We start from the raw sequence: 9,706 nt of genomic DNA on the forward strand, positions 1-9,706 counted from the left end.
TCCTTCCTCACTGGCTGCCTCCTCACATCAGGAGGCTGCAGGAGCCTTCTCAGCATTGATTTACTGGCCCCACAAACATTTATTGGCTGCTACTAAGGCCTAGGCACCAAGAATCGCCTGGGAAAGCCAGGGTTCCCTCTCCCAGCCTCCCCACCAGGCCGTCTCCACCCTCTGACAATGACAACCCCCTCCCGAACAGCTCTGACTGTGTGCCTGTCTCCACACCGTCCCCATTACCAAGAGGTGGAGATCAGGTTCCTTGGCAGGCCTTCAAGGCTCCTCACAGCCTTTCTAATTTTAACTTCTCTTTCCGGCTTGCGTATATTCTGCCACCTTCCAAGTTCAGCAGGCATCCTCCTCTGACCATCTGATTTCCCTAGCACCCTCAGGGGCTAGTGGGCCTGTGCATTCACTGCTCTGGAATCGGGCCGTGGGTACTCGGGCCTCAGCTCGCACTTCTCAAAGTGTGGTCTTCTCCCCCCCAACTCCCGGCGTCGGACTCTCCTGGGACACTGGCTAGGAAGGCAGACTGCTGGCTCCCCAGGCCCCTTCAGCAGACCCCCTGGCAATGGAGAGTTGGTTCTTCAGCCAGCTGCCCTGGGGGTGGCTTTGGCTTTGGCCTGACTTTTGAGGAGTCCTGTGGGACTTCGGGGGTGACTGAAAGGTGGTTGGGTTATTGTCTCTCTTGTCTTCATCCCTCCCGCAAAGCCCAGTGCAAATGGAGCTCTAGGAAAACCGTGTTCCATGTGAGGCCTGACCCGCCACGGGATGGGCCTGCCTGCAGATGGCCACACTCACTTCGGCAGTGACCGTGTGGGGCCACACACAGGAGGGAACCTCAGAACACCAGTTTCCTTACTTAAAGGGAGGCAAGAAGATGGATGAGAGGTTTCTGGGGCAAGGCTCCATGCTGGGGGTCCCCATTCTTACGACGTCCCCGGCCAGATGGGTAAAGGATCTTTACCCAAACTTCATCCTGGGAGTGAAAATTGTGGACACACCTATGAATCTTTTTTTTTTCTGAGAAGGTGACAAATGTGTGGCCTTAGCAGGGAGAGGCCAGCTGCACGGCGATTCTTGGGGTATCATGGTCACGGCCGACACATCCTCCAAGCCGACCGTTAATCTGTGTGAACAGGTAAAATTGCACACCCACATCACACGCTGCATGGAGGTGCTGAAGGGGGGCTAGGCCGACAGGTGCGAGTCCAGGCGGGCGGAAGGTGGGCTGGCGTATGCCTCCCTGTCCTGCGTCCGTGCGGGCTGACACAAGTGCAACGTTGGCCTTCTGTCCTCCGGCCGGCTTCGGACGTCCAGTAGCCACAGCTCCACAGGGCCACCCCCACCGCCCGCAGCCCCTCTTCCCCAAGGCCTGGCTTGCTCTAATCCTGTTGTCAGCACTCTGTCGGGGCCAGAAAGCCGTGGTTACCAGCAGCACTCAGAGCGGCAGAAAAAGAACAATGCGTGACTCAGTTCCACGCTTCTGTTGTGGGTTCTAATTTTAGGCCATTGTTCCATTCCTCTCTTTGCCTTTCCCAGAATTCTAACGGGTGGGGGCAGGCCAGCTTGCCAAGATGGAGACCAAGAAGGGGTGGGGTGCAGGCAGGGCGAGAGGTGGGACTGAGGCGCTTGCTCGGAGGACCAGGCTGGGAGTGGTGGCTTGGTCAGGCCTGGGGCTCTAAAGAAAGAGGACCCTTCTGGCAGGGGTCTCCACCGCCCTCCAGAATGGCCCGAGGGTCGGAAACCCATGGCTCTGACCCTCGCAACCCCTCTGATTACTCAGCTATGCCATCTGAGCTTCAGGGAGGGGGATCTGGAAACCCCAGAGCTCTGAGTCACTAGGGTTCGCAGGCGAGTAAGAAGCCCCACAGACCTCAGAGAGACACAAAGCTCACGGGCTGGTGTGTGAGCACTCGTGTGCCTGCGGTTCACGGGCCCAGTGGCTGCAGCGCGGGGTGGAGAAGGGTTCTGCTGCCCCTGGCTTATCGTCACCCCATCCTGGAGGGGTTTGCAACTGCCTTACTCCACAAGTGGTCCCGGCACGAGGGTGGACACCGGGGTTGGAGCATCACTGCCAGGAATCCCTCCAGGCACTGCTTGCTTCCTGGGCTCCCGGGCACGAGCGCCGCTTACGAAGGATGGGCGCAGAGCTGTGTTTGGAGTCCAGCTGCCTACGTCTTGGTGCTCCCATTCTTTAGAGCCTGCGTTACCCTGGAGCAGAACGTGGTGTGTGACTCATAGCTCCTTGCGGTCTGATATGTGTGCGCGTGTGTACTGTGTGTGCGAACGCATGTGCATACTAGAGCAGTAAATCCCTCTCCAAATTGTGAATAACCATGGTTCTTTCTGGAAACCAGCTTTGGGCTGGGAGGTGAACCGCCTCACCTCAACTCACCCTTTCTCCCCCTCGCTTCCTCTGAGGTGCAATCTGGTGGAAAGAGCGGTGGAAACCCGATGGCCCAGGCATCCAGCCCCACCCTTGGACTAGTTCTGTGGCCCTGGGCAGTTTCTTGTTCTCTCTGGGCCTTGGTTTTCCTGGAAGCAGGAGGCTTGTCTGTCCTTCGTTCTCTTCCTCCCTCCCTCCCTCCCTTCCTGCCTTCCTTCCTTCCTTCCCACCTTGTTTCCTTTCATCCCTCCCTCCTTCCCTCCTTTCTTCCCTCTCTTCCTCCCTCCTTCCTTCCTTGCCTCCTTCCTTCCCTCCCTCCCTCCTTCCCTGCTTCCTTCCTTCCTTCCCTGCTTCCTTCCTTCCTTCCTTCCTTCTTTCCTTCCTTCCCTCTCTCCCTCCCTCCTTCCCTCCTTCTTTCCTTCCTTCCCTCCCTCCCTCCCTCCTACATTCCTTCCTTTCTTCTTTCCTTCCCTACCTCCCTCCCTCATTCCCTCCTTCCCTCCTTCCTTGCTTCCCTCCTCCCTTCCTTTCTTCCTTCTTTCCTTCCTTCCTTCTTTCCTTCCTTCCTTCCGTCCTTCCTTCCTTCCTTCCTTCCTTCTTTCCTTCCTTCCTTCCCTCCCTCATTCTTTCCTTCCCTTCTTCCTTCCTTCCTCCCTTCCTTCCCTCCTCCTTCCTTCCTTCCTTCTTCTTTTCTTCCTTCTCTCCCTCCCTCATTCCCTCCTTCCCTTCTTCCTTCCTTCCTCCCTTCCTTCCCTCCTCCTTCCTTCCTTCCTTCTTCTTTTCTTCCTTCCCTCCCTCCCTCATTCTTTCCTTCCCTTCTTCCTTCCTTCCTCCCTTCCTTCCCTCCTCCTTCCTTCCTTCCTTCTTCTTTCCTTCCTTCCCTTCCTCCCTCATTCCCCCCTTTCCTTCTTCCTTCCTTCCTTCCTTCCTTCCTTCCTTCCTTCCTTCTTTCCTTCCTCAGAGACCTTGGTAGGGCACTAGAGCTCTGTATGTGGCTGTCGGCCCTGGGGAGATTTCTTTGGCAAATGGAGGTGGCACCTCTCCTCCCTGGCTGACTCAGGCAAAGGGGCACAGCAGGCTGGGTGCCCAGAGCCCCATGAGAGCTTGTGAGGGCTGGTGCCCCCTCCCACCTCCCTCCTGCTCTCCTTCCCAGGGGGCTCTCTTCCTCCGAGCCTCCGGCCCCTTCACCCCTCATTCAGTGATGCTCTCTTGGCTCCCATGCTCTCCAGACTCCACCAACGGTGTGTCCTCATCCCTTTTCACTAACTTTAGTGTTCATTTTCACCCAATTCAGTGCCTCTTTTCCCTTACCTCATTCTTTCTCAAGATCAGAAACACTTACTCTGTCTCCTCCCACGCAAATTCCGTGTCCCCCTAATGTCAACACAAGCCATGTCTCCATTTGCTCCAATGCATGAAGTCTTTTTGCACTTCTCCTGGCCCTAAGTGGACTGTCCCATTTATTCATTGCTATGTACAACGTGACCCCAACTTCAGAGGTTTAAAACAGCCGCCATGTTATTACATCTCACAATTTTGTGGGCATTCTGGGTGGCAGCCAGGCTTAGCCAGCCTGCATTCAGGAGGTGGGAATTAGATTTCGCTCCCAATGGGGGCACTCACAGAGACTTTCGAGCCTTCTTTCATCTACCACACCATCTCTCGAGGTCTTGAGTAGAGGCCTCTCGGATTTTGCCCTTGTCGATGTACTGATACTTTGTAACTCTCCCAGGTCCCTGACAGTCTTGGTTTTCTAAGCTAGGCTGTGCACTCTCCCCTGGGAGGGAGGGGAGGGAAGTCTTGGCCAGATGCTGCAGGCAGAGGCTATACTCAGCAGATGTTGTCCAAAAAGAGCAGGAGAGGTCCCCACTAGCTGGAACGGGGTTGCACAGAAGTCAACAATCATGCTGATGACACATATCATCCAAACACCAGGTACAAGCACGGGACCATGAAATTGCAGCTCAGAGGCCTTGTTCTAGGGAGTGGTGAAGTGGGGCTCCAAGCAGGTGAGATAACAACCACGTGTTCAGAACGGGCAGGGCACTTGCTGTCTCCAAGATGGCAGCTCTCACCCATGGACCCCTGGCTGCTGCTGGTTTAGAGTGGCACGCTGGAGTGGGACTGAAGCTTCTGATGGCATGGTGACCCTGGGGTCACCGTGCCTACATTCAGAACCCTGATCTGCCACTTGCTATTATGCAACCTGGACAAAGTTGCTGCATCGCCCTGAACTTCAGGTTCCTTCTCTTTAAGACAGAACAGGAAGTGGGCACCTATCTGAGCATGGTGTTGCAAGGATTTAATAAGATAATGAAGGTTAGCAGCTGTCATTATTGCCAATATTGGCCTTAATCATTAGGTTCCGACTAGGAGGAGAGGGAAAGAAGAGGAAAAAGAAAAACTGCAGGAAAACTAATAATTGCAGAGATAAACTCCATTAATTAAAACATGAAGAGAGAATAATTTACGAGCTGTAGCACAAGTCAATTTACAATTGTCTTTGCAAATTTCAGCACCCCACTTACACATGTATTTTATTTTGACAAAGTTAAATATGTACATGACTAAAAAAGTCTAGAAGTTCTACTCCTCCCCAGTTCCGAGTCCCGCTTCCTAGAGATAGCCACTTTTAGCTCGTTCAGTGACATTAGTCTACATATTTTAAGATTTTATGCTTATGTAGCTTTTTCTGGTAGATTTAGGTATTATGTATTGGTTTCCTGCTACAAAATGTGAGATTTGGGCTACCACCCTCCCTCAAAACACGGACATACTTGCTCTCCTTCCAGGCTTGCACTAGAATTCTATCTTATTTTCTAATATCTTTTAAAAAAGGTGTTTATTCATTTTTGAGAGAGAAAGTGTGAGCAGGGGAGGGGCAGAGAGGGGGACAGAGGATGTGAAGCAGACTCCGCACTGACAGCAGTGAGCCCGATGTGGGGCTTGAACTCATGAACCATGACATCATGACCTGAGTTGACGTCAGACGCTCCACCGACTGAGCCACCCAGGCACTCCTCTGATATCTTTTTGATTGGACTAATACTGAATCTTGACATTATGGCCATAAAATCCACTCTTCATGGCTGAATCATGTAGTGTACTATGATCACATTTTCTTGTGTAACTTTTTGTTTTCCCTGAGGTTAATAACTATCCCTTTTTTGTTGCTTAGTTTTCATACCTACCAATTATTAATCCCCTAACTCTCCAAAGGAAGTGAAAAATCCTCTCGACATGTCTAGACACATTGTCATTAACACTGATAGGCAATCAACCCCATTTTATTCTTGTCAACATCCTTCATCACATGTTGACAATCCTTGGCTGTTTGCTCATATTTAGGAATGGGGCACTATAAAATCTCCTTGGAAACTGGGTGGATGAAGCTTTTTGACTGTATGTGACAGTCTAGCACAATCTGTGCGGGCTGATTTGTTGGGGGTACCACTGACTGTCAGTGTGTGTATGCTTTTCCTCCTGGGCTAATTGGTTTAATCAGTGAGGGATCCACAGTCTTCTGCCCAGGTGGGAGTGTTACGTAAATCCTGTTGCAGAAATGTGGGAGCTAAGCTGGGGGAATGGACTGCACGCCCCCCTCCCCCGAGTTCCCTATTTATAGCTATCTGTGTGCTCCCAGTGCTTCTGAATTCAGAACTTCTCTGTTTCAATCTCCTTAGAGAGGGAGAACTCTCTTCTTGGGCCAGGATGGGAAATGGCACTGGAGGTCTAATTACCCCTCAAAAGGCTTTCAACCAAACCTCTTATTTTCAGCCTCACCCACACCCTCTTTTTCAGGGTAACCGGTACTTCAAATTGTCAGATTTTCAGGGGCTGAGGCCCATATAACCTCCCTTTGGTGGTCCCCAACACTTTCTTTGGGTTTCAGCTTTCCCCAGTGTATGGCCAGTTACTGTTTTGTTATCCGCTTTCTGCCTTCGAATATTTGGTGACTGTTTATTCCTCTTCTACTCCATCTGTCTCTGCGGGTTTGTACATGAATAATTTATTTCACTTTTGTTTTCATGGGACTTCTGAGAGAGTGGTTCAGTCTTCCATGTTTGATTGGAAGTCCTGGGGGTATCATTTAGTCACTTCATAGGAAACCTGAAGTCACAAAGGATGTGAGCCGTTCAAGGACACATAAGCAGTGAAGGGACCTGAACCCAGATCTGGCTCTAAACCTTGTGCTGTTTCTACTCTGCCACACTTGCTTGGCCCACCTTTTTGTTATCCTTCCAATGATCATTTATCAGAAGACAGTTTTGTTCAGTAGGATTTACTGAAGCTTCAAGAGAGTAATGGAGGGAGGGCTACATCACAGAGTATAACTCAAAGCGGAGTACTAGGTGTTTTCATACTCAGTTATTTCCACCACTGAGAATTTATCACTGACTACGCCTTCTCCTTTGGCCCCCATGCTACTCCCCAGTCTGGTCTTCTCTCCACTCTCTTGTCCTCTCCATGTTTTGGGTTACCTCATTCTCTTTTTCTCAAGCGGCCTATGAAAACTCAAAATTTCTCTCCCAGTTTTCTGTGGAACTATAGAGATATTTCTTCTATATTCTTTTCATACCATGGAAATGACAGGAGGATGGAGGTGGGAAGGACTTGATTTTGCCTCAAAGAATCCCACTGTGTTAGGGTAAGGTGGTACATTTCTGGAAAAAAGACTCCTCAAGTATATGACTCCTCCTCCTCTCATTTAAGGGGAGTGTGTGGAAGTCTATGCTCCTTCTAATCGTTTGGGGAACGAGGCTAACAGCAGCTCTGTCAACTTGAGCACTGGCCTCCCAGTGCGTTCTAGTCCTTGGCGTCTTCGTCAGCTGGAGGAATGTGGAGACGTGAGTGAACAGGGACTGTGGGTCAGGCCTGGCAATGCTACATATCCTAGCTGCTCACCTCTCTTGTGAGACTGGACATGTGGCCTTGCCTTGGGAGGCAGAGGGCACCAGGGAGTGTGACATCAGCCTGGGCAGCTGCTTCCCAGAAAGAACTAATACTGTAGAGGAACAGGAGAAGCTATTTTGGTGGTAGCTGATCGTTTTCGTTACACCTATCCAGGTATTATAGCTTCATATAACAATGCAAATTATGGGAAAAATGGAAATTATCTTCCTAAATGGAATGCCGCCCTCTGACAGGCAAAGGATCTCAAACCATAGTTGAATTTTTGAAATGCCATTTGTTTTCTTTGTGGGATTTCTATCCATTTATCCACCTATCCACCCAACCTCCTTTATATATCCGGAATTAGGTCTTAAAACAAAGGAAAGAAGCCATCAGTCAGCCAGGAACTTACTGGAAAAGTCGGATGCTCTGTTTCTCAACGTCTCTACCCCTACACAGTTTCTCACCCTAGCCTCTGTGTATCTCCAGTTCCGAAGATTTTCTTAAGTTTTGCCTTCAGTTTGATATGAGTTTAAGAATACTGACTGTTCTTTTTCCCACTGCATATGCCCCTCAGCCCCGCACTCTTCTCCCCACCTGTATTTTGTTGGGCTCCTATAGGAGGTGTGCCTCTGGGGTTTGAGAACCACTGGGATTGAGGAAGGCGTAGCAAGTTTGTGTCTTGCATGGGAAGTAAGGGTACAGGTTACCTAGGAGACCTACAGAAAGCACAAGCTTAGAGCAGATAAGTACAAAACCAAGGACTAGCTATGAAACAACTGGGGTGACTGTGGAGTAGAATGGCAGGAGATGGAGAGGAGGCAAGAATTTCAATCCCATGAATGGTTTTGGAGGATGTGGTAGGTACCAGTGTGGAGAGAGATTGGCCAAGCCTGAGGCTACTGCTTGCATTTGGTGGGGACATCTTTGATGCCATTGTTTCAGGTGGACAAGAGAGACAGTGACCTAGCCAACTCTGAGGTGCCACAAAAATGGAAACGGAATAAGAATGGGAATAGGGGTAGGAATAGAATAGGAACAGAAGTCTCTGTATGGGTCACTTAGTCTTCACCTACTCCATCCATCCTCTTGGGCAACTGAAAGCCACCTTCAATGTAAATCTAGTAGAATAAAAGCACAAGAAAGATCAATTTTATCCGGGACTAAATAATTTTAATAGGAGCCAATATATAAACAATTGTTGACAGACCATATTATAAATCCTAATCCTGGAAAAATATATACACACTCTGTATAGGCAAACAAAATCATCAGACACACAAATAAATTAAGCAGCTCTAAACAAGGGATCCACTCAGAGAAATAGGAAAATATATATGAAAACATAAAACAAATCTATTCCATTAAATTCAGATTAAAAAAGAAATGCTCTACTTTCATATTAGCAATGAGATGAGGGAGGAATCTGAAATCAGGGCCCAGCAGTAATTGAATCTATCTCCGGGGTGTTTTGTTGTTAATCGATAATTTTTTTTTTCTCTTCTGACAAGATCCAGGTGCTTAAGACTCTGTCTCCTGTCATCCCTCACCTCTGCAATTACTTTTGGTTGGCTTCTTCCTTAGGTAGGGTGTCTATGTAGTTGTCCAATTGACAATTTACAGCCTTGGGACTTTGCTTTTGTGAAAGTTCCAGCAAAAGTCACTCTCATTGGCCTGACCTCAGTCATTGCTGTCTCAGGCATATGGCCAGGGGATTGCCATGTTTTCATTGTCCTATGTCTGTTCACCCCTGGGATCTGGGATAGAGTCGTCTCCACCCAGCCCACATGAATGGAGGATGAAGGAGAGGTGGTTCCTAAAAAAGGAAGAGATGGGTATTGGGCCAGCAAAAACAATCGTTCACTTACCCAACCTAATTATTATTTATGCAGAAGGCAACACAGAGGCATTCTTAGATCTGCCAGGATTCAGAAAGTAAGTTGCTCATTACTCCTTCTGAGAAATTGCTTGAAGAAATGTAACTGAGAAATGAATCAAAATAAGAACTCCAATATGGAAGCCGCACTATAAAAGAGATGGTGGCAAGCAATAAAACTGTAAAACTTAAGTTAATGTAGAAGTTATTGCTAGTAACATGGCTAGAAACGAATGAAATGAGGCAAACATTCTTTAGAGAGTTAACCAAAGTGAAAAGAGGTTTGTAGCGATAACCTACACCAGAAACCTCTGGTTATTCCAATGAAAATCCTTGGATCAGGTTAAGGCAGAAGGGAAATGCGTGTGAAGTAGGAACGGTAAGAGCAAACTGGAGTCCACCGGGACAAACAAGGACGGCGTGTGTCTCTCGCCGCTCTGAATAGCTCGCACCAATGGGACATGCGGGAGGACCAAAATCCTGAGAAGGAGGAGGTGATCCGGCTGAGCCGAGGGCCACTGTCCACACCAAGATCATCCGGGAGACACGCA

The sequence above is a fragment of the Panthera onca genome, chromosome A3 (genome assembly GCF_046562875.1).
Source record: "Panthera onca isolate mPanOnc1 chromosome A3, mPanOnc1 haplotype 2, whole genome shotgun sequence".
Lineage (NCBI taxonomy): Eukaryota > Metazoa > Chordata > Mammalia > Carnivora > Felidae > Panthera > Panthera onca.